We start from the raw sequence: 26,156 nt of genomic DNA, 5'->3' as shown, positions 1-26,156 counted from the left end.
ACAAATTATTCCTTGAAATTAATATTCATATCACAAAAAAATCCTATGAAAAAGGGGGGGGGGAAGGGAGCTTTTCTTTTCAATATTTGCTATTCCGCTTCAAGTAGTATTTAGGTTCGGATATTTGCTAACGCTTTTATTTTTTCGCCAACGATAAATGGTCAGGCCTGACCACCCTATACTAAATTAACCAATCAAGGAACAGAATACGGGCTTCTGAACATTTTGTCTGTAGATATCGTGAACATGCGATCTTCTAGACCAGCGGTACTCAACCGGTGCTTCGCGGAGCCCTTGGGGCTCCTCGTGCACTTCCCAGAGTCTCCGCGGCCACTAGAGGATAATAAAATAAATCAATAAATTTGATAAACAACAAAAATAAAGAGGCCTAAAGAGCGCACCACCATATAAATAATATACTAAATAGGGCTCCTCGAGTTAAAGATGGCTCCGCCATAGAAGTTATACATTGAAAAGGGCTCCGCGAGTCAGAAAAGGTTGAGAACCGCTGTTCTAGACTAATGACGAACGAACTGACTTGGCGGTTGACATGTTTCGGTCGCCAAGTCACCGCCAAGGTTGGCGAGATATCGTAATTCAAAAATTTTGAAAATTACATTATGAAGCAACGAGCCGTATATGTTCAAGACGGGTTAAATATGTATCTGACCAAATTTATAGACATGGGGGAAATATTCTATTTAATACTCTATGACAGCGGTTCTCAACCTTTTTTGACTCGCAGAGCCCTTTTAAGTAAAAAAATTCTATGGCGAAGCCCTGTAGGCCAATTTTTTAATTATTCAATGTTTGATTTAGTTTTACTATTTGAAAATGTTTATATATATATATTTTTTTAAATTTTACTGTTTTTATTTTCCTCGAGCGGCCATAGAGCCCCTGGAGAGTGCACAAGGAGTCTCAAGGGTTTAGTGGAGCACCGGTTGGGAACCGCTGCTCTATGATGATACACTACTTCCATGTTGATATCAACAATATAATCACTTGAATATTTTAAGTTGTTTTGTGTTGAGAAATTTATTAATTTATGTGGAAAAATAAATTGAAATTTTTTTTAATTTTTAACATAATAAAGTCTAGCCCAGTTATAACGCCACCACCCATCCCAAAGAATTTTGGTGTTATATCGGTTAATGGTTGGAATAGTGTTTCAGAGAGGCTTCATTACATACATTCACACATGTATAATGAAACACTGTATCTTTGTCTTAGTGTTATTCTATAAATATTTCAACACTCATTCAATTTTAAAAAGAAACTTCATGAAATTTTAAAAACTGTACAATATTACTTGAATATTTTTTGATATAAAACTTAAGAAACACATATTTTACACTTATCTTTGAAATTATTTCAGTTCTACATTACATTATGCCCAATATGGAAAATGTGTTCACTGAAAATTTCTGGCGGCAAGCGGGGTTGGCCAGCACCTCCTAGAGATAGAAGGCCTCTGCACTCTTTGCCATAAACGTCATTCAGACTACCTATACATCATTCAGACTATCTAGCAAGTTCGCCACATTTTGAAACACAACATCCGATTTTGTTTATTATTTTGGCATAGAATCTTCCTGATTGGCTCACAAATACCGCATAGTGATTGGATGTGGGGCATAGAAATCGTCAATTCTGGGTACGGTCATTTCTTTTCCTCACAACGATGATACTGGCACGAGCAAGGAATATTTTCCCTGAATATTCTGAGGGAAAATGGACTACTTATTGACGTCACAAGCAGACTGCGGAGGCCTTCTATCTCTAGGAGGTGGTGGGTTGGCACTACAACAGGGGGTGCTATAATGGGGTTCAACTGTACTTTCAAAATATGCAGGAACATTATCACTCACATTTACTGTGAATAAAATCTGGGATAAGAATTCACCTGTAGTGACAGATTGTATAAGCACAAATAATCTACCAAAAGACTCATTAGATATTTGGATGCTGTGAAACGCTGTTCACCTCACTGTATTTCAAACATATGCTACTGCATTGTTAATTATATCTAATCAAAATGTTCCACAACACACACTGTTTTGTCCCCCCACACATACATCTGGACTTGGTCACAATATGTCAGGAGGCAAGTCCCATGGAAGACATATCATTCAAGATAGTTGCTTGGGCTAGATTTGTTTTGTCATTAGTTGGTAGTTACAATCAATGTAAGCTCCAGTCCTCACTCTTCTTGGGTATTCAGCAAATTCACATGATCCCATGATACTGTCCAAGTCATACACACCTATTGACATGAAATAAAAGCCTCATTAGACTTTTGAATTTTTTCAAAATTTGTGAATGTATTTAGTTGAAATTATAACATTAAAAAAATTTAGGATTTTCATTACTTTGATCCTAGCAGGTCTTACCAAGATCTCCACAGATCTTACCTAGAGGCCCAGTTTCAGGAGGAGGGGGGTATGAAATAAAATACTTTCTTTCATACATAATTATTTGAAATTCCATCGAAGGCTCCAATGAGAAATATTAGAGTGGGATCCACTAAAAATGTTATCATAGAAGCCTGGCTCCAGGATGTGAGGAGGAGGGGCCATGAAATATATTTTCTGTAATAATTCTAAATTCCCTCCAACTTTTTTTTCCATTCCCTCCAACAACAACAAAACATCATTTTTTTAACTTTTTATTTCGGAATTAATTAACTAAATAAATTTGAAAAAATAAAATTGAAATAAAAAATAAAAGAGGAAGATTTTTAGCTGCCCCCACCACTGTAAAATTCGATAATTTATAAACTTTATAAATATGATTTTATAACGGTATTTTTGTTCCCACCTAAAATTAGCTGCCACCTAAATTTTGTCTCCCGGGTTGGTTGCCCCCTTGCCTCTAGTTCCGGCCCGAATATTTCGCAAATGCACCGCTATTCCACGATTACACGATTTTTTTTGTAATTTTTTCCACACAGTCCATGGAGGAAAGAATAACTTCTTTATTTATTTTTTATTCTTTTTTTTATTTCGTTATTTATCGTTATTCTCTTCCCCATGCACACAGCCAATAACGTTGCTTCAGCCTCTACGATAATTTGCGTAAAGGCCCGTTTACACGAGGCAAGTGCTTTAGTTGGTAACTTAATTTTTAGTTGCCAAGTACGATACAGTTAAGTACGATACAATATATGCAGACGATAAGGGTCGTTTACACGGCTTTAGTTGGCAAGTGCACAAGTGATTAGTTGGTAAGTGAGATAAGAACGGTTCTATTTTTTCCGGTTAAGTAGATCTATGCGCATGCGCCAGTGGGCGTGACCTGCCGCTCTCTTGGAGGGGTCTTTTTGCTCTCTCACGGAGGGGTTTATTTTGATCTCAATCGTGAACCTGTTCATACTCCGTCGTCGTTTTCTGTGGTTCCCAACTTCAAGGCGCGAATGCGAGCCGCTCTCCCCTTCAAAAAGTCTCGCCACAGAGAGCACCAGACCTACAAACAGTACAAATGTAATTCAATCATAACACGTCACTCACTTCACTTCTGCAGTATAGATGGCAGCACTGAAAAGTCAAACGCAACACTACATACGCGTTCAGACCGTTAGGTACACACGTAGTTACACTTCCGGCACAACTCACTAGGTAGTAAATTGCCCATGGCGATAGACCTGAGTTGTGCTCGGTTAAAAAAAAAAAAAAATACTCCGTCGTCTCCTGAAGTTTCGCTAGAATTCCGCGGAAATATTAGATGGTGAGGTGGCCAGAGGACACAAGCTTCAAGTTTGTTGAAAAATATCTTCGCCATGAATGTTTGTTGAACTATTGAAATGAAAATTACCTTAACAAACAAGCTAAAAATTATTCGATGTTGGAAAAAGCTATGGAATATTCTGTCGACGTGATGTCAGGAGTTGAAAAAAATTGAAGATTCAAAAATATATATCAGGTGTGGAGGATTTATATATTAAAAACTGGAGGGGGGGGGGGGTTTCGAATATTTCTCCCGTCCAGAACGAATTTGCTAGTTGTAAAAATACATGATAAAATATTTAGCATAAAGATATCATCTCTATAGATTAAATTAAAAAATAATAATGATTTCGAAAATTTGGAAATAATTTTTGTTTAATGAATTTTTATTATTTAATTTTCAACCCTTAGAATTTCCTACGAATGCCAAGAATCTTCTCCAGTATTTTCGGCTTACATAATTCATAATTTATCTCCTCTTTAACTTCGATTAAAATATCATATAATCGATATTTGCAACTTAGAGGAGAAATAGAGAAATCTTATATTTCTTCTCGATGACTTACATAAGTTTATAATATGTTGTGTATTCTTCTTTCCCCCTGTGGTGTCATATCTCGCCCCCTTACGCGCACCTCCTGATGCGTGGGTGGCAGAGGCGAAAAAAGGGGGACAAGCGAACTGTTTCCCTTGCGTGACCTACTTCTTGCTCAGTGTGTTGCTCTCGCGCAAGTGAGAAAAAAGTTTCTCCTCTTTTATTATGTGGAATTAATATTGTTAACCTATGTAAATAGTTTTTTAAAATTAAATGAACTTAAATATTATCAACCGTTCCTTCAATTGGAGTCAGAATATACATCGTCCTCAATGTGTACCGCAGAACTATACCCCTCTTGGGTAAGTGAAAGTGAATAAATTTATATTCTTTAAAAAAAATATCATATAATGTGGCTCTGATCACAGTATTCTTAAGTTCTACCTGATCATCTTCATCCATCGTTACGAAAGCTATGAGCTTTAAAAAAAGCACCTCTCTGAATGTCAGATAAATAAAAAATTATTACTATTATACTCCCGCGCGTTGCGTCTGTCTCTCTCCGTGGATTTGAGTAGACTGAAGCGCGCATGCGCTGACTCCGCTCACCTCCGTAAAAATTATCCAATGAGCGTCTACTTACCACTTATCCTGTGGACACTTTCAAGAAGAATCGGTAAGTTAAAATTAAGTTATCAACTAAAGCACTTGCCTCGTGTAAACGGGCCTTAACTCTACGATATCTTCATTTTCGTATCTGATCGCGGAACAGTGGTTCAAACAAGATAGACATTTCCACTGATGTTCCGCGAGGCATTTCAAATGTACAATCGCGCTATTTTCAATGTTATAAAAACGATTTTATTTTTTTAACCAATAAATTTATGCATTAAAAGCAAACTTAAATATTCAAACAGTTAGAAGGATAACGACTTAAATTTCTGAAAATGTGATAGAAAATCCTTGTAAATTTTAGTATAATATTTCTCCAATTTATCAATGCATTTTTCGATAGCAAATCAACTAAAAATAAACAGAAAAATTATTGTATAAAAAAAAATATATTATGCAAGTTAATTAGTCATAAACAGCTATAAAATATTTAAAAATCGGAACTTAGGAAAAGAAAAGACACTAAAAGACTACTTTTTTATAACATTATTGGTCTTAATTTCTTCTGCATGCTTTTGTTATAATATATTTAACTGATTTACATTACTCTCTTGTGTTTTAAGAGTCCGCAAAATATATTGTAAAATGTATTGCATCAGCAAAAAGAATTAAAATGTTTAAATCATTCTCTGGCGAGGAGTGGAAAAAAAACTCGCGAGCTGAATTCGAACCTTGGTCTTCAGGTTCACAGTCCGATACACTATCACCTACACTAATTCAGCAATCGGAAATGGCCTAAAACTGTTTATCACCAAAAGCATATACTTTTAATGGAAACGAAATTTATTCCGCATTTATCACACTACCATTAACCGTGGAATTTTAATCATTCCTTTACTCGAATTGAAATGAATAATTTTTTTTTCGCATACAGAGTGTTAATCTATCAGAATACATTCCAATAATTACATAACGAAGCCACCTTATGACCGAAAGCACAAAGGATCGTACGATATTAAGGTAGTGGGAATTTTCGTAAACCAAAATTATCGTAAACCGAGAAGAGACGTGATTAGTTGAATTCGCGGAATAGCGGTGCATTTGCGAAATTAGCTTCCGGCCTTGCCTCCAGGGCATCTTGTGTGAATTGCCATGACATATTGATTGAGAGTCATAGCCCTATTAACACGTTCAGTATAATTTTATTTACAAAATATCGCACGGCAATTTACACCGATCACGGCACCCACTTTCGGAGAATCACTGCTCTATAGTATTTTCAATATAAACCCAGTACATTCAAAACAATTAGTTTTCACACGAGCTTAACAATTGGCGAGCATCGAATTTTATCCATAGAGCAAAATGTCAGAGGATAAAACACCAGAAGCATTTTTTTTTTAAATTATTAGATATACGTAAATTTCGCAAAAAAACTTTTAAAATCAGAAATTTCGCATTTATTCGCAAAAAAACATTCAGATCAGAAATTTAGCATTTATTCGCAGTAATGAATTCTAAATGACAAATTTCACATTCATTCACAAAAAATCGTCTCGAATAAATGAAAAATAGCTGAACTAAAAAATTTCGCTTTTAAAAAAACAGGCCGTATTACTGGAAAGTGTTAAAGTACTAAGTTGAAACTATTGTGTGTAGTAACCCTTTACTTTCTTCTATAATTCAACCTTATTTTTCAAATGCTTTTCTGTAGCATCTTTTTCCGAAATTCCAAAAAAGTTTCATATGCAGTCGAGTACACTTATAACATACACCACAGATATAACAAACCGATGCCCATAACAAATATGGATGTCTTATATTTCAAAAATAAAGCAACCCAATTAAAAATGTGATTGCTCTGTGGGTATAACAAACGAAAAGAATAATCTTAACTAAGAAAATAATCCGGATATAACATACTACAAAACCATTCTGGAAAAAAAAGTAAAAAAAACACTTTTTTTGTACAACATTTATTGTATGCGGGTGATATCTTGACGTGTTTTCTCACAAAAAAGACCGAAATTTTTTCATTGTCGAAAGTAATATTTCTAATCTACAGATGGCACGGAATATGGGACTTTAGCGCTGCCTATCGAGAATAAATGTAACTATTTTGGCAATAAAATTTTTGGCATTTAATAAAATCCTGTATTTCTGTGAACACTGTATCGTCTATGTTTTTCGAACTATTGGATTTTTACTTGTTTTTATTACTTTGTGATCTTTTTATTGGTGGCGGTGATTACAGAAAATTGTTGCAAATCATCTGTCACTGTTGAAAAGCTCTGCTAATTCAAGTGTATTGATTGGTGATATAAAATTCGTAAACATCAGAGGGGTTATTTTTTTCTGAATTTTTAAATTGTACAATACTGTCAACTTCAAAGGGAAAAACCGTTTGCATGCAACTCAAAAAAATCATTAACGTTTCCAAAAATGTCTACATGTTTTTGTATATCTTGCTTTTTCTAATAAATTTGCATAACTTTTCAGATATCAATCAAAAATTATTCATGCTATATTATTATAATACATATTTCAATTATGTGTTGCATAAGCTTATTTCGTTCACGACAATCTTAAAAAGGCCTATATGCTATTGCTACGTAAGCTAATTCCAACGCCTCTCTCTTATAGCGTACACGTTGGTTATTACAAACACTTTTCGAATCACAAAGGGGCTTTTTTATAACCGAACTTGACTGTATTCACATCTAACATGTTAGAGGGGAAAAAGTGACGCTTGTGGTTTCCCTTGCAAGCACGCTCACAAGTGCTGACCAAAATTACGACTTTCCCACTTGAGAATGTAAATTATCTACATTTCGCTAAAAAGTAGTAAAAAACCAAATTATAGCATTTATTCGTCAAAATTGGCAAATTTCGCATTTATTTAGGGAATTTCGCATTTATCGCGGTTATTTCGTAAATATGAAATTTACGTATCCCTAATTATTATATATGTATATCAGCGATGTTTTTTTTTTATTGTACGAATGTCTAATTTTCGACTTTGAAGGGAAATCAAGGCATGACGAGTACCATTAGTCTGTCATAATTATTTATCATGAAATTTGCTCAGAATTCGATATCCGAACCTTCATATACTTTATTATAATTTCACTAGCAAATAAAGTTCGTTATTTTATTGGAATCACAAAAAATATTGTCACTCACCTTTTTTTCAGCACTTGTCGGGGGGCTTCAGAAATATCTGCAGGCTGAATCAACATCCTCAGAGAAGATTGTTGTCCGGTATGAGAACATTATTGCTACAAAAAATAATCGTTTCATTTTCAAATAAAATATTCCATTCCTACAATTTCGAAATAATTCAAAGAACGCGGATGACGGTCATTATTTTTTGTTTACGAGCACTCACTGCGGATCAAAACTACATCGCCAAATTGCATGATGAAATTTTCTACATGTGTAAGCGTAAGAAGGTTCTCATACTAGGGTATTTCAATTACCCAGGTATTGATTGGGAGAACCTTTCATCTAGAGATCAGTATGAAAAAGACTTTCTTAAGTTGGTGCTCGAAAATTTTTTGTATCAGCATGTATCAGAAGCCACTAGGGGTACTGCTGTTTTGGATTTAGTTCTTACTAGTTCTGAGGATCTAGTTGAACATGTTTCGGTGGGGGAAGAGTTTTCTTCCAGTGATCATCGTATCGTCAGATTTCACTGTAACTTTTCCTCGGGTAAGGTTGATAACAAAAGACTGGTTCCTTGTTTTCAAAGACCGGTTGAAATCAGTAGGGGTGGTAAGTCAATGGGAAGAATTTATTACGAAGCTGTCCTCCGTTTTGCACGACATCATACCCTTTGTTCGAAAAAAGCGTGTTTGTACATCGCACCCTCTATGGTTTACGGATAGCATGCGGAACCTTTATTTTGAAAAGAAAAGAGCATTCAGAGAGTATAAAAGTGGACGAGGTGACCTATCATTGTTTACTGATAAGAAAGTTGAAGAAAGCGATAAGGGATAGTAAAAAGGAAGTTGAATCTCTAGGTTGGCAGATAACATTGGCTGTGACCCAAAATCATTTTTTCGATACGTCAATAATGGATGTAAGGGGACAGTTAGTCTTCTCTCGATAGGAGGCTCTAGGTTAGAGAACAATGTAGGCATGTGTAGTGCTTTCAATGACTTTTTCGCGTCGGTTTTTAATGGAGATAATGATATTCGCAGGGCTCCTACTCGTCCTACTTTTCCTACTTTTTGATAAAATGTCTTACTTTTGTCCTACTTTCTAGTTTTTGTGCTACTTTTTTACCAAATTCTATCGAGAAAATTTGTGTAATTGATTTTAATTGAGCAGTAAATTATTGATATATTGCCAAATTGTACAAATGTTTGAGAATGCAATTAATGATTCTGCCATAGCAGAAATTGTATCATTTTTAAGGTAACTTGGGGGGGGGGGGGTGTATTGGGGCCATTTGATTGATTAATTTTTCCTTTGCTTAGTTTGAGGGTTCAACAAGTATTTATTTATTTATTTATTTATACAATATTGTTTGGCCGAGGCCTACACAAGAGGATGCGGAATTATATATGGCAAAAGTGTCGATTGATGGTACGAGAAAATTCAGAAATCGTAGTGCAATCTACAATATTTGATGGTAGGTTGTTCCAGTCGATAATAGTTCTTGGGAAAAAGCTAAATTTGTGACAATCTGAAGAGGCAAAGATGGGCTGTAATTATTTGGAATGATTGAGTCTAACAGAGAAATGTGAAGGTTGGATTAGAATATTGGATGTGTCAATATTAAAAACCCCATGGAGGAGTTTGTAAAGAAAAGTTAAACGAGAGATAAGTCGAAGAGAGGAGAGCGGTTGGATATTGAGTTGTCGCTTGAGTTCCGTTATAGAGACATGTGAAGACCAACAATTGAAAATGAAACGAGTGGACTTATTTTGGATAGATTCTAATTTGTCCATGTTGGTTTGGGTGTGGGGGTCCCAGGCAAGGGCGTAGCGAGGAGGGGGACTTGGGGGTCTGGCCCCCCCCCCCCGAAATGTGAGAAAATGACAGAAAAAAGGGAAAAAGATGGCCAAATCCATTGTTCTGTCACTTTGGTCCCCTCCCGAACGAAATTTCTGGCTACGCCCCTGGTCCCAGGCTTCACAGGCATAGGAGAGGGCAGGGAGAATATATGTTTGGTAGCACAAGTGACGAACATGACGAATGGAGTATTTTAGGTTACGGCGAAGGGAAAACAGTTTTTGGAGACATTTATTAAAGATATAATCAACGTGAAGGTTCCAGCGGAGATCGGAAGAGATTATAATGCGCAGGTATTTATATTGGGAAACCTCAGAGATCAAAGAGTCGTTTATAGAATAGGGGAATTCGTGAGGGATTCTTTTACGGGTCACTTTCATAAAAACAGTTTTTGAGAAATTGAGGGGTAATTCCCAGGTTGAGCACCATTTGGAAATAATATTAAGGTTGTGTTGGAGAGATTCTTGGTCAGAGAGATTGGACACTGTTTTATAGATGACACAGTCATCAGCGGAGAGTCTAATGCGGCAGTTTATGGAGTCGGGTAGATCATTTATGTAAATTAAAAATAATAAAGGCTGAAGTTTTAATGACTAAGTATATTAGTCATTAAAACTTCTGTCTGGATGGAAAAATAATTTTGTATTTATTACTTCATGGTCTAGGACAGTAACTTTCATCATTCAAAATTATGGTGCAAATAGGTGAAACAACAGTTTGCATTTGAAAGCAGTTGGATACATAGGCCTATTCTAGGTTTGGTGATTCTGATGCTACCCAATAGCATTCAGTTGTCTTCTGTATTTTTAAGGCATGAACAAACATAAACAATATTTACTATGCTCAGCAAAGAGCTAAAAATGAAAGTGCTTCATTTGTCAAAAATGATTACACTGGCATTGAACAGTAAAATGTGAACAAACAGTAAAATTTAAAAAATGATGAACAACGCAGTAAAACTATCTGGTTCAGCTTGCCTTATTTACGTCGGATCTTGTAATTTACACATTTTACATTGTGCTTTTGAAAGTGGTCTCGAAGGTGTGTCATTCTTAAAAGACGTAAGTCTTCGAAATTCGCTGTGCCTTGTCGAGTTGACAAGCTCTGCACTTTGGAAGAATCCAAAAAATTATGTCATATATATGAGGAGAGACAGCAAAGAATTATCTGTGGTTGCTAGTGCACTGTTTTGGCCAAAAATTGGTTTTGTAACCAAGTCATTTGTCTTTTTGTTTTGGCTTGACTGAAATAGTGCTAGGAAAAAAAAAAGTTAATTCAAAATTAAAAAAAAATTTTTAGGGATTTTTTTCCATATATTTTCAACATATTCAAAAAATGAAGTCTCTCTTCATAACTCGAGCCCTGTGTGTCAATAAGCACACGCGTAGCTCTTCTCTGCACCCCTTCAACCAAGTCTATGTCCCTCTGTAGGTATGGTCTCCAAAACCTTACAGCATACTCTAGTCCAGGACGAACTAAGCCTCGAAAAAGCGGAAGAATGACTTTAGGAGAACGCGAAGAGACTTTTTTTTAAAATGAAATGGGTCCTCAGGGAATGTGCTAATGAATTGTTGGGGCCAGTCGCACAGATATTGGTACAGGAGTAGTGTTGCTTGGAAACTTGCTAACGTTGTTCCGATATTTCAGAAGGGTAGTAGAGAAGCGGTGTCCAATTATCGTCCAGTGAGTTTGACGAGCTCCCTCTCGAATATTTTGGAAATTATCATCAAAAGGCAGTTTGTGAAGTGGATAGACGAGAATAATGTATTGTCGGATAATCAGCATGGGTTCAGGAACGGGAAGTCATGTGTAACTAACCTCCTTTGCTTCTATGATCACTTGACTAAGGCTTTGGGTAAGAGCAAAAATGTAGATGTTGTTTCCCTTGATTTCCAAAAGGCATTCGATCGCGTCCAACATGGTAAACTCTTGAAGCGTTTACACGAGATTGGAATTGGGGACAACTTGCTAAATTGGATAGAATCGTGGTTAGGAGATAGGTTGCAACGAGTTATGATGAACGGGAAATTCTCTGGTTGGACAGACTTCACAAGTGGAGTTCCTCAAGGAAGTGTCTCCTTTGCCCCATACTTTTTCACTTTTTATCGATGGGATTACTAGCAAATTCGCAGATGATGTAAAGCTAATGGGGGTAATCTGGAATGAAAGCGATAGGGAGTTGCTCCAGACCAACTTAAACAGGATTGCAGCATGGGCAAATGAATGGAGCATGACGTTTAACGTTGATAAGTGAATGGTCGCTCATTTTGGTTCGAACAACACACGGTTCTCTTACGAGTTGAATGGTGTCACTATCCCGTATGCAACTAGGATCACTGATTTGGGAATCCTCATTGACGAGCGGCTTAGGTTTTCTGAACATTGTTCAGCGGTGGTCAAAAAATCGAATAGAATGTTTGGTCTCATTTTCAAAAAGGTCTCTTCGCGTTCTCCTAAAGTCATTCTTTCGCTTTTTCGAGGCTTAGTTCGTCCTGGACTGGAGTATACTGTAAGGTTCTGAGACCATACCTACAGAGGGACATAGACTTGGTTGAAGGGGTGCAGAGAAGAGCTACGCGTGTCCTTATTGGCACACGGGGCTTGAGTTATGAAGAGAGACTTCATTTTTTGAATATGTTTACATTGGATGAACGCAGGTGTCGAGGAGATATGATCGAAGTGTTCAAAATTTTCAATGGGATGGATAGGATGGACCATGAACTTTTAGTACACCGCCAATCGACTGGTTTTACAAGGGGACACCAGTATCGATTGGTGAGGGACAATACAAGGTTATGGTGTCGCAGGGAATTTTTCTCCAATGGGGTTGTTAATAAATGGAATAGCTTACCCCCGGAGGTAGTAAATTGTAACACAATTGACACGTTTAAAAAGAAATTCGATAAACATGTTGGGGTAAATCGAGAAGATATCCATACTTAGAATAAGACAAGCATAAGTATTCTTTATGGGCATTGTATCATATTTTATCATGTGTATATATTGTTTATAATTTTTGTTAATTGCATTTTTAATTGGGTTGCTGTATTTTTGAAATATATGACATCCATATTTTTATGGGCATCTTTTTCTCAGCCACCTCGTTGGGCATTTTGCCTGTTGTGGGGTTGTATTTGTATACGTTAGACCATGGTTCGTCTACTTGTCCACCAAATACGGTTGTGCAGATTCAGCCACGAAAACTGGTTTTTAAGCCATGGTTCAGGCGCTGAGAATACCGTTTTGACGGTCATAATATGTTTAACAATATTTAAAAAAAAAACGATCTGTTTTTAAAAAACAGACCAGAAATGTTGCTTAACACTAATTTCCCCTCTTTGATAATAAACAATGACAAGATCATGTTAAAATAGATGACGCTAATGAATTTAATATCAAAGTTGTTTATTAATCGTTTTATCCATCTATCGTTTCAATTGTTTCCTCAAACTATCGTTTCGATAGTTTTCTCAAACTATACGCTTTCCTAAACTATCGTTTTAATCGTGTTCCTAAAATATCGTTTCAATCGCTTCCCAAAACTATCGTTTTAATCGTGTTACTAAATTATCGTTTTCCCAAACTGTTGTTTCAATCGTTTTGCAAGTCTAGCAAAATAGATGGCGCTCTGACATTAGAAATAACACAATTTCCCACTATGAGACTTCGAGCTCCGAGGGACAAAAACGAGCAGATGGCGCTAGTCTCAGGATTTTTTCCCCATATGCAGGTCACATTTAGCCCATTCGTAACGCTAGATGGCGATCAAATATCACATCTGGCCCCTCTATAATGAATTTATGGCGTGAAAAGACTAAAAAAATGAGAATCGTTCCAGGGTTGGAGTCCTGTCAGCCCCATGGGGGCTATGGCTCACCTATCCGGTTCGCTCAACTAACTGCTAAACAAGCGGGGCGTAATTCCAGATTCAAACAGGGACCGATAAATTGATGAAATTTTCCATCAATTCTGAAAACATTTCGTTCATTGTCTGAATTTCGATTAATTTTCGAATTTTTTTCAATCATTAATTCAATCATATTAATGAATTAATTTTAGAATTATTTTTTCCTAATTATTCGAATCACTTTCCGCTAATTATGAAATTTTTTAAAATAAATTCTGTAAAAAATAATGTTCTTTCATTACTTTTAAACTTCATTCGGGGCGACGTTGAATTAACCTTATAGATACCGGAATTCGCGATCAGTGTCATACGCAAAAAGGAGGGATTCTGTTTTAATATCAGGCTACACGTAAAATGACATGCACTTTTAATTTCTTTTTTTTTTTCTCCTTTAATTCTTTTATTTCTCCTCATGATCATTTCTCAAACAATAAAATTATTATGAACCATTAACTATTTTGAAATTTTCAACGCGTTCTAGTGTTCCGTCACTCCGTACCTTGTGCATTTAAACAAGATGCGCTTCCCTAAAACCACTGCTGCACCCCATGATCCCACATTCATCAGCAGGTCTCTAGAAAAGATTTTTCATGCCCCCCCCCCCCCCAGTTAATTCATAGTGAGAAAAAGCAAAAACTTCAGAATCGTCCCAAGCCTGGAGCACTGTCAGCCCACTTTAGTAGGTAGATCATGCCTTACTCCAAAGAACTCAGGGTACGTAACTTCCTCAACTTGCTTCGGCGCCCTGCCTGTGCGATTGCACAGGTTGCACGCCCTAAGACTGCCCCTGCTCACAGGCATGCTCACGCTCCAAGTCACTCTTTTGCTCACTCACGTGCTTGCACACTGTTTTGGTCACTCGCATACTTGCACACGCTCTAGGTCACCCACTGACCTGGTTCCTCACTCTGTGGGTCACTCGTTTGGTCATCCACATGCTTGCTCACGCTCCAAGTCATTCTTTTACTCACTCACGTGCTTACAAACTCCCTAGGTCGCTCTTTTGGTCATTCACTCACCTACTCTTTTGCTCTCTGGGCAAAGGAGGATTTATTGAGGGTTATACACATGTGGATATATACAAATTACGTTTGCCCTTCTTCCATTCTACTAGTTTTCTTAGCCACTCATTTCTCAAATTTGCCACCCCCCTGAACTTGCCGGCATGGGCTATAGCCCACTAAGCCCCACTGTAAATAGGCCACCGGCAGGGGACGTATGGATCCCTCCCCCAAATCAACCACACAATTAATTATTTTTAAATATTTTCGTAAAAAAATGAAATATAGAAATAAAATACCTTTTAACGCTATTTTACTCAATTTCTGGTTGTTTATACATGCTCTTTTTGAAGGTTGCTAACTCAAAATTCCTCTAGAAACTCTTTGTGACCATCTAGCCCAACGGTCGAGCTTGTGTACGCCCCTGGGTTGGGCTTATGTTTTTATCAGGGAACCGCGAACAAAAACCAAGTACAGTCGATCCCGCTTGGTAAGACCAATTTTCGTGTGAATTAAACTTTTTTCCTATATTGACAATGTCACCTTTTTCCGAATACAACTTAAAATGTTTTGCTATTCCCGCTTACAATGTTCGGAAAATTCACGACGGGCTTTTTCCTACCTTGAAATCAGCGTACTTTTTTTCATGTATAGAAACGAAATGGTGATTATGTGTGTGCTAGCGTTGAACGTTTTTTTTCTTGTTCGTTCACTTTGTCCAACAAGAATGTGCAAAGCGTATTGACCTTACCACCGTTCGAATGCACAAGGTTGATCGAAGTTACGTCTCTGAGATAAGAACTAGAAAAAGTTCTCAGGAGAGGTTGAATTTTTTTCCTTTGCGTTCTTATTCAAATTTGCCGCATTAAACTCCAAACGATTAATCTTTTCATAGTGGAATTATAGACGACTGCATATTACAAAGGAAAAAACAGCGGTCTTTTTCATCCACTTCTGAATCTGTTGATACGAAATGAAGCCACAAAAGTGTGGCATGGACATAAAATATAAACGAGAAACGACAGATTTTCAGACGGCAGTATCGAGTAGCAAACCACTTTTAAAGTGGTTTTTTCAGATAAGGAAAAAAAAATCGTATTTTTTCCTACTGTACTTCTTGGAATTTTTGATTCTTCCCAGAAAAGCCAATACGATGCTTTCATTACCTTTGAAATTTCGGGAACTGAAGCAGTATATATACAGGGTGGTAACTATCGACCGCCCAATAATTACACACGTGATTCTTTGTGAAAAACTAATATCGAAAAGTGTTTTCCGTTTTTCGATCGGACGAATATTAAGTGAGTTATAAGCTTTTAAAATTTTGTGACGTGTCATTTTTCTAACGGTCAGTTATATGCCAAACACCGAACCAAAGTTCATTTCTCCGCCAGCAGCGGGTGTTAAATTCTTAAAAATGAACTGAAATATTCAATCCCATTAGAGGCCAAGTTCGGCCTTCTTCCTTCACGATTGGCACTTTTTCTCTCCATGTAGTATGATACTATAACCTTGCTATTATGTATCGCTTACGTGTTAGCTTCGTCTTCTATGTTGGCAAATTTATCGCAATATTTGTACCATGTTAGCCAAATGAGATCTGTTTGAAAATTGTCTAGCCAAATCAACGTTTTTTTTGCCAAAATGTGCAATTTTTTTACATTCACTATTAAGTCTAATTTTCTGAGGGAAGGTGCATACAGTGCATACGTGTTTACTGCGCGAGTATTATTTTACGTTGTTGTTTTAATCAGATTACAATGTTGATCAATGAAACGACAGTATTTTTTTTTTTTTGGGTTTTTTGAACTCTTTCATCGAAACTGTTACTTGTAAAAAGCTTCAACGAGGTATGTAAAAATGGCAGCTTGACGAAGGTGTGAACAGTAAAATAATAACAACGATTCAATCAAACTTTAAATCAAGCTTATTACGTTACGAATTGACGTATTCAAAATAATTTTTGGTTTCGAATTTTTCTGTTTATTCACACTATTCAACTCTGATTTTTTTCTCAAGGATATTTCAGTGATTTTAGGGTGTTTTTGGAGCACTGATTCTGAATCTGACATTGGTTTTATCAGATCGGCTCTAGTTTTTGAGTGAATGAAAATTGAATTTCGATGGTAATACTATAAGCAAAACGCTTATCTATTGGTGGGGGGGGGGGGGGGGGCGAAGCAAAATGCGATAATTCATGAAATTTTCGGAACTTCTATATAATATTGCATTCAATCAATCCGTTGAAAATTACCTGTATCAACGTTTTTGATTAAATAACAAATTCAAGAAAACTTTGACTAAAAAATATAAAAAACCACTACATTTTTTAAAAAAAAATTCGGGACGGAGAAAAAACAAAAATAACGAGACTATTCCGGAAAATACGAGACAAAATGAAGGAGGTATGGTCACCCTATTCACAGTGACTAGCTCATTTTAATTATTTTTATAAATTACATGCATAAAAAATCTTATTTTTAAATCCCCCTCTCCCAACAGTGAGCTCTCGATCCGCTCAGGCCATAAGCCAGCATGCAAATCACATTGGAACTGTAATGTGTAATTTTATAAACTTAATCGTCATTTGATCATTTTCTGCATACGAGGGCTAATTAGACCGGGAAATTTATGGCCGATTCCGAACGGCAGCCTTTTTCTTATACTCATCGAGAGGTTGGTGAGCTAACCCCTCGATGTGGGACTCCCTGCGGTAGCAATCTTTTTATGTGGTCATGTCACCGTTTCTGTTGTACCCTTGCGTCAGGAAAGTTTCTGACGAGAACGGACCGGATATCGAACTCGCGACATCTATAAACATCCTTTGGTGCTTTTAGGAGAGTATCTTATCGACCTGGGCTACCGCGCCCACTAAGCGTAATATGAATACCAGGATCCAAGATCTGCGCCGAAACGGTTCTCTTGCTACATGCTGCGCCAAGGTACCGAATCCCTGCGCATTTGCGCTAATTCTTGTTTATGGTTCGCGGAGGTACCGCTAATGCACTGTAGTGCGTCAAATACCCGGAATTTAGGAAAAAGAAGCATGAAAATTTTGTTCACTGGACGCGTTCTTTCCGAGACATGGGAAAAGATACGGAGGAAGAAACTTCAAATTTTTTTCACTCCCCACCATCTACCACAATCGCGTTATCTCGTGACCTTGGAAAGTAGTTCTACTACCTTGAAGTATAAACTCCTATGCTGTTATTGGTGTAACCGGCGGGCTATCAAAGTCCCTGAATGAATATGCCAAATTTTCCGATTTCGGAGACCGTTTTTTCTCCTGCGGGTTATATACTGAAAATAACGGTAATTTCGCGGCTGCCAACCTGCATTCAAAGACGGCATACATCGAAAAGGGGATTGGTTTACTCGTTTAAATTATCGACATTTTTCGAAGATCGTTGGGATAAAATGGGATCTGTAAAAACGGCAGCTAAAATATCCATAGTTTTGTCATCTAGCCACTATGCGGTCGTGTGGTTATCGTCGGCGGTTGCCGATCGTGACAATTTCACACCACGAAAATCCGGATTTGGTGAACAGGGGCGGCTCGAGAAAAAAAAACAACTCTACCCATGCAGAAGCCATTTTTGGCGCTACTGACCACGTTTTTTTTGGTCAACAAAGCTTTTTTTTCACCCTTTCAACTCCATGGCGCCCAATATGGCCGCACGGTCCGCCACTGCATTGGTGGGGGAGGGGGCATGCTGTTAACAATAGTCAAAGGAAGGAGTTTGTACTAGGAGCATGCTCATTTTACATAACTTCTGTGAGATACCTATTAATGTCCTACCTTTCCAAAACATGTTGTTGGAGAGAATGAAACGTTTGCACCCTTTCTTGTTTTTCGCACTCCCTCTCGTGCATTGCTGAAATGGTACATTACTCCCTCACATATTGCTGGGATGTTGCTTAACATTGTATCACCAATAGAACTATTAAGTATGTGTGATGAATGGGTTGCACTATTATGCAAAGAATTACAAGAAGTGAAATAAGTTCAGAGAATAGATAGATAGTCAAACTTTGTAACCTTGAAAGCAGCCCAATTTTCAAAATTTTGCCATTTTGGTGAAGGCTTTTTTATCTTTAGCACATGGTAACGCAGACAGTGAAAGAGAGTTCATTGTTAACAAATAAATAAAAGTCTGTTCGAACATTGAAAAATCTGTCCATCCAATGCTTTAATGGAATAAGACATACAAAATCTTGTTCAAGGGCATGAAAAATTTGAAAAAAATTGTCATTGAGATGCTGAACTCTCTCTCTCTCTTTTGAAAGCGACTCGTGATTCGTAATCTATTAACATGCTATTAGGTTGAGAAATTGTTTAAGTGAATAAGGTATTTATATGTTTCTTGTTTTTTGCTTTTAAATTTAATAATTCCTTTCAATTCTGTGAGAAGTTAATTTTTTTTTCACGGAAACCCTTATTATATTCTGTACGAATTTTTTTGCTATATTAGGATGAATAAGATTTTGGTGTTCAAGCAGCAGAAATTCTTGCTGCCTAGGTTTTTAGTAGGCATGTTGCTTAATTTGAAAAGAGTCTAATAATTTTTATTCGTCATTTCAGTAATGCATGTTTTCATGTTTTAGTAGTGACAGAGATAAGATAATTCAGAAGAAATTTAAATGGATTTTAATTTGTGAAGGAAATTTATTTAGAATTATTTGTTCCAACCATTTTTTGGCAAAACTTTTGGCATTTCACAGAAAAATAACTCCTTATATTGCAGATATAGGTCTCTTTTAGTTCTTCTCCATTTTCAAAATTTCTGCTCCAAAAATGAAATTTGCTGCTCCGAAATGGATGAGGGGCGCTGGCACCTCGGCAATACATAAAAATCACTGATGTCTGGTAATGATATAAATGTGATAATGTGTTGAATAAAATAGGAAAGTGAGTAAAAATTGGAAAGAAAAATTTCTACGTAAAAATTAGTGGCTGAAGACTACATTGAAATATTGATACTGTAATAAAACCATCAGCAGTTCTGAAATCAGCGGCCCTAATATACCCTGAAACCATTAAAAGTCCCTTGGAAACATGGAAAATGTTTTATTTCAGGCCTAAAATTTTGATATTTTAATACAAATACAAATACAACGCCACAACAGGCAAAATGCCCAACGAGGTGGCTGATAAAAAGATGCCCATAAAAATATGGTTGTCATATGTTTCAAAAATACAGCAACCCAATTAAAAATGCAATTAACACAAATTACAAACAATATATACACATGATAAAATATTATACAATGCCCATAAAGAATACTTATGGTTGTCTTATTCTAAGAATGGATAGCTTCTCGATTTACCCCAACATGTTTATCGTATTTCTTTTTAAACGTGTCAATTGTGTTACAATTTACTACCTCCGGGGGTAAGCTATTCCATTTATTAACAACCCTATTGGAGAAAAATTCCCTGCGACACCATAACCTTGCATTGTCCCTCACCAATCGATACTGGTGTCCCCTTGTAAAAGCAGTCGATTGGCGGTGTACTAAAAGTTCATGGTCCATCCTATCCATCCCATTGAAAATTTTGAACACTTCGATCATATCTCCTCGACACCTGCGTTCATCCAATGTAAACATAAGTCTTTCTTCATAACTCAAGCCCTGTGTGCCAATAAGGACACGCGTAGCTCTTCTCTGCACCCCTTCAACCAAGTCTATGTCCCTCTGTAGGTATGGTCTCCAGAACCTTACAGCATACTCCAGTCCAGGACGAACTAAGCCTCGAAAAAGCGGAAGAATGACTTTAGGAGAACGCGAAGAGACCTTTTTGAAAATGAGACCAAGCATTCTATTCGATTTTTTGACAACCGCTGAACAATGTTCAGAAAACTTAAGTCGCTCGTCAATGAGAATTCCCAAATCGGTGACTCTAGTTGCATCCGGGATAGTGACACCATTCAACTCGTAAACGTTGGGAATCACAACGTTTAATTCCCAAACGTTTAGTTTTATGGTAGTTATTAGAGCCAGTATTATTCGAAGAAACAACTTTGAAGAATAATTTCATCACTCTCAAAATTTTTTAAGGTCCGTTTGGTAAGAGGAAGTTTCTCTCAAACCGAACAAAACTTCGATCTATAGCTATGGCTAATTTACTACCGAGTGAGTTCTGCCAGGAATGTGAGTGTGTGTGCCTCACAGTCTGATTGAGTATCTAGCTAGCGTTGTGTCTGACGTTTCAATGCTGTCTCGTCTATATTTCAAATTGTGAGTGAAGAGTAATGATTGAATATTTGTACCGTTTTATGTCTGTTGCTATCTTTTGTGAGACTTTTTAACGGATATCGGCTCGCATTCGCACCATGAAGTTGGGAACCGCAGAAAACTAACTACAGCCGACCACCACTGTGGCGACGGTGGGGTTTGAACCCGAGACCTCGTGATGCGAGTCCGTCACTATGATCACTCAATCACCACAGCGGCTGAAAGGAAGATTACATCTTACATTAGTAAGTGCTCAAAATGTGCTCCGTCCAATGAGATACATAAAGAAGCACGGCTTGGGTTGGAGAGCTGAACCCGCTCCAGCATGGACGGTGTCACTGCCGCATGCAAGGTGGCTACGAGGTCTTCTTGCGAGTCAAGCGTATGCCTATACACATGCGCTTTAAGATGGCCCCATAAAAAAATCCAAAGGGTTTAGGTCAGGGAATCTAGCAGGCTGGGCATCTGGGCTACCGCGGCCAATCCACCGATATGGGTATTCTTGATTTAACCAATCGCGGACATTCGATGCGTAATGGGCCGGTGCCCCATCATGCTGCATCCAAAGATTTCGCAAGATAGCCAAGGGAAGGTCGTCAAGGAAGTCAGTCAGGCAGTCTCTCAAGAAAACGAGGTAGTTTGCAGCAATCAGACGTTGTGGAAGCAGATATAGTCCCAGAAGATTGTTGTTTATAATGCCGCACCAAACATTAATTCCCCAACGAACCAGATGAGCATTTGGACGTGTTGCATAGGGATTTGAAAAATCCCAGATATGGCTGTTATGGCTGTCAAAGACAACTTCACGAGTAAATGTTGCTTCGTCAGTCCATAGAATCCTATTTAGGAAAGTGCTGCCATTGGAATGCTGTTGAAGCAGCCATTGACAGAATTCTTTCCTTCGCGGATAATCTTCTGATGAAAGTGCTTGCACCCGTGTGTAATGATACGGATGCACAAACTCGTCGCGCAAAACGTTTAAGACCGTTACGTGACTTGAATTTAATTCTCGTGCGATCGCTCGACTGCTGGTCGTTGGATCCAACGACAACACGTTATCTTCGAAAGCCGGTGTTCTTACTGACGATACTGGCCCAGCGTCTACGTTTGGTTGTGGTAATACACACCGTTGACTGTATAACCTTGCTGCTTGTAAGGCTGATCCGTGGCACTCACCTAATATAAGATGCATGTCACAATATTTTTGTATGCTGAATGCCATCAAATTAGAAATTATAACAATAAATAATTAGACGCAGTACTTTCTGGAGAATAAAACAAAACAACTAACTATCTATAACCTCTTTGAGGCTAGCTTTGTGAGATGCAAACAACCTGTTCTGTGACTTGTAAAAAAGTTTTTTCTCTTTCCTGAAAAGTGCGAGGGAAAAAAACTGGCTTTTATATCTCTTTCGTTTCTTTATAGCAGGGTTAATATATTTTTAGCATTGTCTAAAACGCCAAGTTATACATTTGGTGTACGTTTGGTGAATTTGGCCGGATTTTTAAGTGACGTCATATATTTTTAAAGCATTATAACTCATTAATTATGGGTCAGATCAAAAAACGGAAAACACTTTTCCAATTAGTTTTTCACAAGGAATCACGTGTGTAATTATTGGGCGGTCGATAGTTACCACTCTGTATATATACAGTATACTGTATAATACATATATATATATATATACTGTTATATACAGTATACTGTATATAAGCGTTAAATTTTACTGCTCAGTTGAGTCAAAATGTCTCAGTAAAAGAAGAGCTGTATGTTTAGCGAAAAAAATTCTTAAACTTGTTAATAATAACTAAAGTAGCACCACCAGTTGCAACGTGTGCAGAAGCAATTAAAGGACTGGAAACTTTTCGATATTTGGTGGAAAGACAAGAAAATGTGCCATATGATGTTGTCTAGATTCCACGGAAACTTGAATGCAAACACCAAACATGGCCCCCGCTCTGTCCCTTGTGGGATATAAGTAGGCTGCTTTGCGGCTGGGTCATGCTGGAAAAAAGAAAAAGCCCCGCTAGCCACCAAGACTACGGGCCGACCTCCGACCCACGCGAAGGACTACAAACACTAACACCAAACATGGTCCAGCTCTGAAGCAGATTACCTAGCGGCTGGGCCATGCTGGAAAAACTCTCTTGATGTCCGGAAACTCGAATGTTATAAGGCAGACATCTTCAATCCTTGAAGTACCCAGAGTGCTCGATGATTGTGTCCGATTTTGTGCTCGCGAGCACTTGATCAACGTTCCAATTAAACACCTTGGAGGAATTGCATTCAAGGATTGAAATCATCGTCATTTCATGCATTCGTATGTTAAATTAGCCGTAAGGGTGCTCTTTTTATAGTGATGATGGGTGCAGGCAGTTCTCGCGACTGGAAAAAAGTTGACCTCTGTTATAAATGAAAATTGTTATAGTTTGACTGCTAAAACAAATAATTACTTCTTGTTGTATCTCAATATGTACCGTAATATTTTTTAATAAATTTAAGAACGCTAAGTGGCACCCCAAAAAATTCAAATTTGTCCAAGGTCCACACTTAACTGGGAAACGGGAGTCAGAGCCGTCTAAAGAGCATCATGAACCCCCGGGACGAAGGATTTTTTGAGGGATCCCCCCCCCCCTTCCATTCCCCATATCTGGCTGGAAATGTACGGCTACCAATTTACTTGCAATCGAAAATTTCAACTAGATCTTGTTTCGTGAGGCCCCCTTCTGCATTGGAGGTCCGGGTGAGCTCGTATGGGTGTAGGTCGATTGCGCCGAAGATAAACCGTTTATGATAAGAAATAGGTCGATTGCGCTCACCCCGATTTCCAGACTCGGCGCAATCGACCTGTTGGGGGAATACATCGGAAGTCGGAACACTCCCATTTTCGGCGCAATCGACCGAGCCCCGCCCGTATATATGTAGGCCAGTAGTTCAATACAACTTTCCTTCCCGCATCCCCCTTTGATAACGCGTTCTCTCTCGGTTAGAAAATTTAGTTTTTTCTGTAATTATACATCATTGCATTAATTGTCCATTAATTAATTTCTATAAATTCTTTTATTTATTATTTAACTCCCTTGTCAGCTATGGTTAATGTTTGATCCTGACTTATTTTTCAAATGAATTCAAAAATTTGTATATATAACTATAAGCTATAAAAACTAGACTATATTATAATTAACTGACAAAAACTATTTTTCGAAATTTGGATAAGAGTTTCAAGATTCAAAAATGAATAGTTCTCCCCCTTTAATGATTCTAGCTGGAACAACATTATACATGTTTGTTTGGCACTTGATGAAATGTTTTTTACTTTTTAATGAATCATGCTCACGACAGCATCAAATTTAAGCGCAGCATGCCAATAACACGAAGTACAATATAAACATGACCGTGAAATATTTTAAGTATCAATTTTCTCAATCGAAATGGAAAACAAGTACGGTCGCAAATAGAAAAAGAAACTTTTGCAACACAAATTTTGCGCTTGACACATTTCTGGAAGTGAAAGGCAAATGACGGGGACTCAAAGTATCGTTATAATTCGTGCTTAAGAATTTTTATCAATTCAATTTTTCTACATAAATGGTCGTTCAAGTATTACGTCAGCAAATTTTTAGCCATTTTTGCCCTCTCCCCCCTCCGTCAGCAAAATTTCGTCAGCACTGCCCCCCACCTCCTAATGCATATTGGTGGGATCAGAAACGTACGCGGGAGGGGGTATAGAGGGTTCGTGCGCCCCACCGAAAACAAAATTTTTCAAGCAAAAAAATTTTTTTTTTAAATTAAAATTTCGAAAGAAAATACCTTTATATATGTGTTATTATAATCAATTTCTGTTAATTTAAATGCTATTCGAAGGGTAAGAACTCAAAATTTATTTTTAAGAAATTCATTGCGACCCACCCTTTAATCCATACATGGCAAACCCTTGACTCGCAGGGTTCTGAAGGTTATCTGATGTGACTTGCTCCCACTTCAAACCTAATTTTGTAAAAATGAACCAAGTGGCATGTTTACAAATCGTTTAAATGACGCATGGCACAATTAGAGAGTTAGAAACACAGAGCATTTACGTGGCCCGTAGTACATTTTCAGATCACTGATGTAGGCCTCAAAGATCACTTTCACATTCAAAGATCACATCAAAGTAACCCACGACACAATTCCAGAACACTTAAACGATCTGTGGCACATTTAGAGATCCCTTGACTGACATGTAGTACAGTTTTAGAGCACTTAGTGGCCCCCAGTGCGGTTCTACATTACTCAAGTTACCCGCAGAACATTCCCAGATTACTTAAGTGATCCGTGGCATAATTACGGATCACTTAAGCACAGTGATGCGTTGCACAGTTCCAGAGCACTTAAGTGGCCCGGACACGTTTACAGAACATTTGAAGGATCCGTGAAACATGTAGAGATAACTAAAGTGGCTCTGTAGGGGACTCAATAGGGTGGCTCAATAGGGGGAATGTTAGTTCAGGTGCCCAATAACTATGGAAAGGTTTTTTCCGTTTTTGGTGCACCGAATAAGGTGCCATTTTGAATATTTCATATATTCATAAAGGGTGGTCGATGACGTAAGCATCATCCAAACACTCCCTTGTCATCAAAAGTCAGCAAATCGGAAACCCCCTCCCCCCATAGATGCCGACGTAATACTTGAATGGCTCCCTAATCAGTCAACATGTAATTTTTTTTCCATCTGGCATCCCCAAAAATGCTCTTCCGCACCTCGCGGTTACGAACCACTGGTTTCTAGGGGACACGGGGAAAGGGGAAACTAAACTTGTTACTTGCCTCCGGGTGACAGAGTACGTGAGGTAGGGGGAGTTGTCTAGAGTTGAAATTCCTATAGGTATGATTCACTGCCCAAATAAGAAATCAGATTGAAGCCTAGCTGCTGCCCGAATGCATGGTACAACCTCCCTTCTCCCCGCCCCGGATTCAGCAACCATCTTGTTTTTGAGCTTGTCGACATCAGTCATCACTTGGGTCTGACTCTCAGACATCTCCCTCCCGCAACAAGGTTTCTAGAATATATACACACACAAACACAACAGATGTCCCTGTCGACAAGGACAACCAAAAACGCCCTTTCTTGGGTCCCATG

At 37.7% G+C, this 26,156-nt stretch overlaps 1 protein-coding gene across 3 annotated transcripts in view; it reads left to right on the top strand.

The window, feature by feature from the left end:
* Positions 1-7,276, top strand: part of LOC149067409 (hsp70/Hsp90 co-chaperone CNS1 homolog) — a 161,402-nt gene extending 154,126 nt beyond the window's left edge. For 2 of the 3 annotated variants that reach the window (XR_016195355.1, XM_089252767.1), the window contains exon 13: positions 896-7,276. The gene's annotated coding sequence lies outside the window, so the exon portion shown is untranslated. Of the gene's footprint in view, positions 1-886 lie in introns of all 3 variants that reach the window. The other variant, XM_089252766.1, reaches the window with a different exon arrangement.
* The last annotated feature ends 18,880 nt before the right edge of the window (positions 7,277-26,156 follow it).

The sequence above is a fragment of the Pholcus phalangioides genome, unplaced genomic scaffold (assembly GCF_987345545.1).
Source record: "Pholcus phalangioides strain wild (caught in Gottingen) unplaced genomic scaffold, Ppha-v1.0 ptg000030l_1, whole genome shotgun sequence".
NCBI lineage: Eukaryota > Metazoa > Arthropoda > Arachnida > Araneae > Pholcidae > Pholcus > Pholcus phalangioides.
The sequence above is the reverse complement of the archived record's forward strand: the minus strand, read 5'-3'. Positions and strand labels throughout refer to the sequence as shown.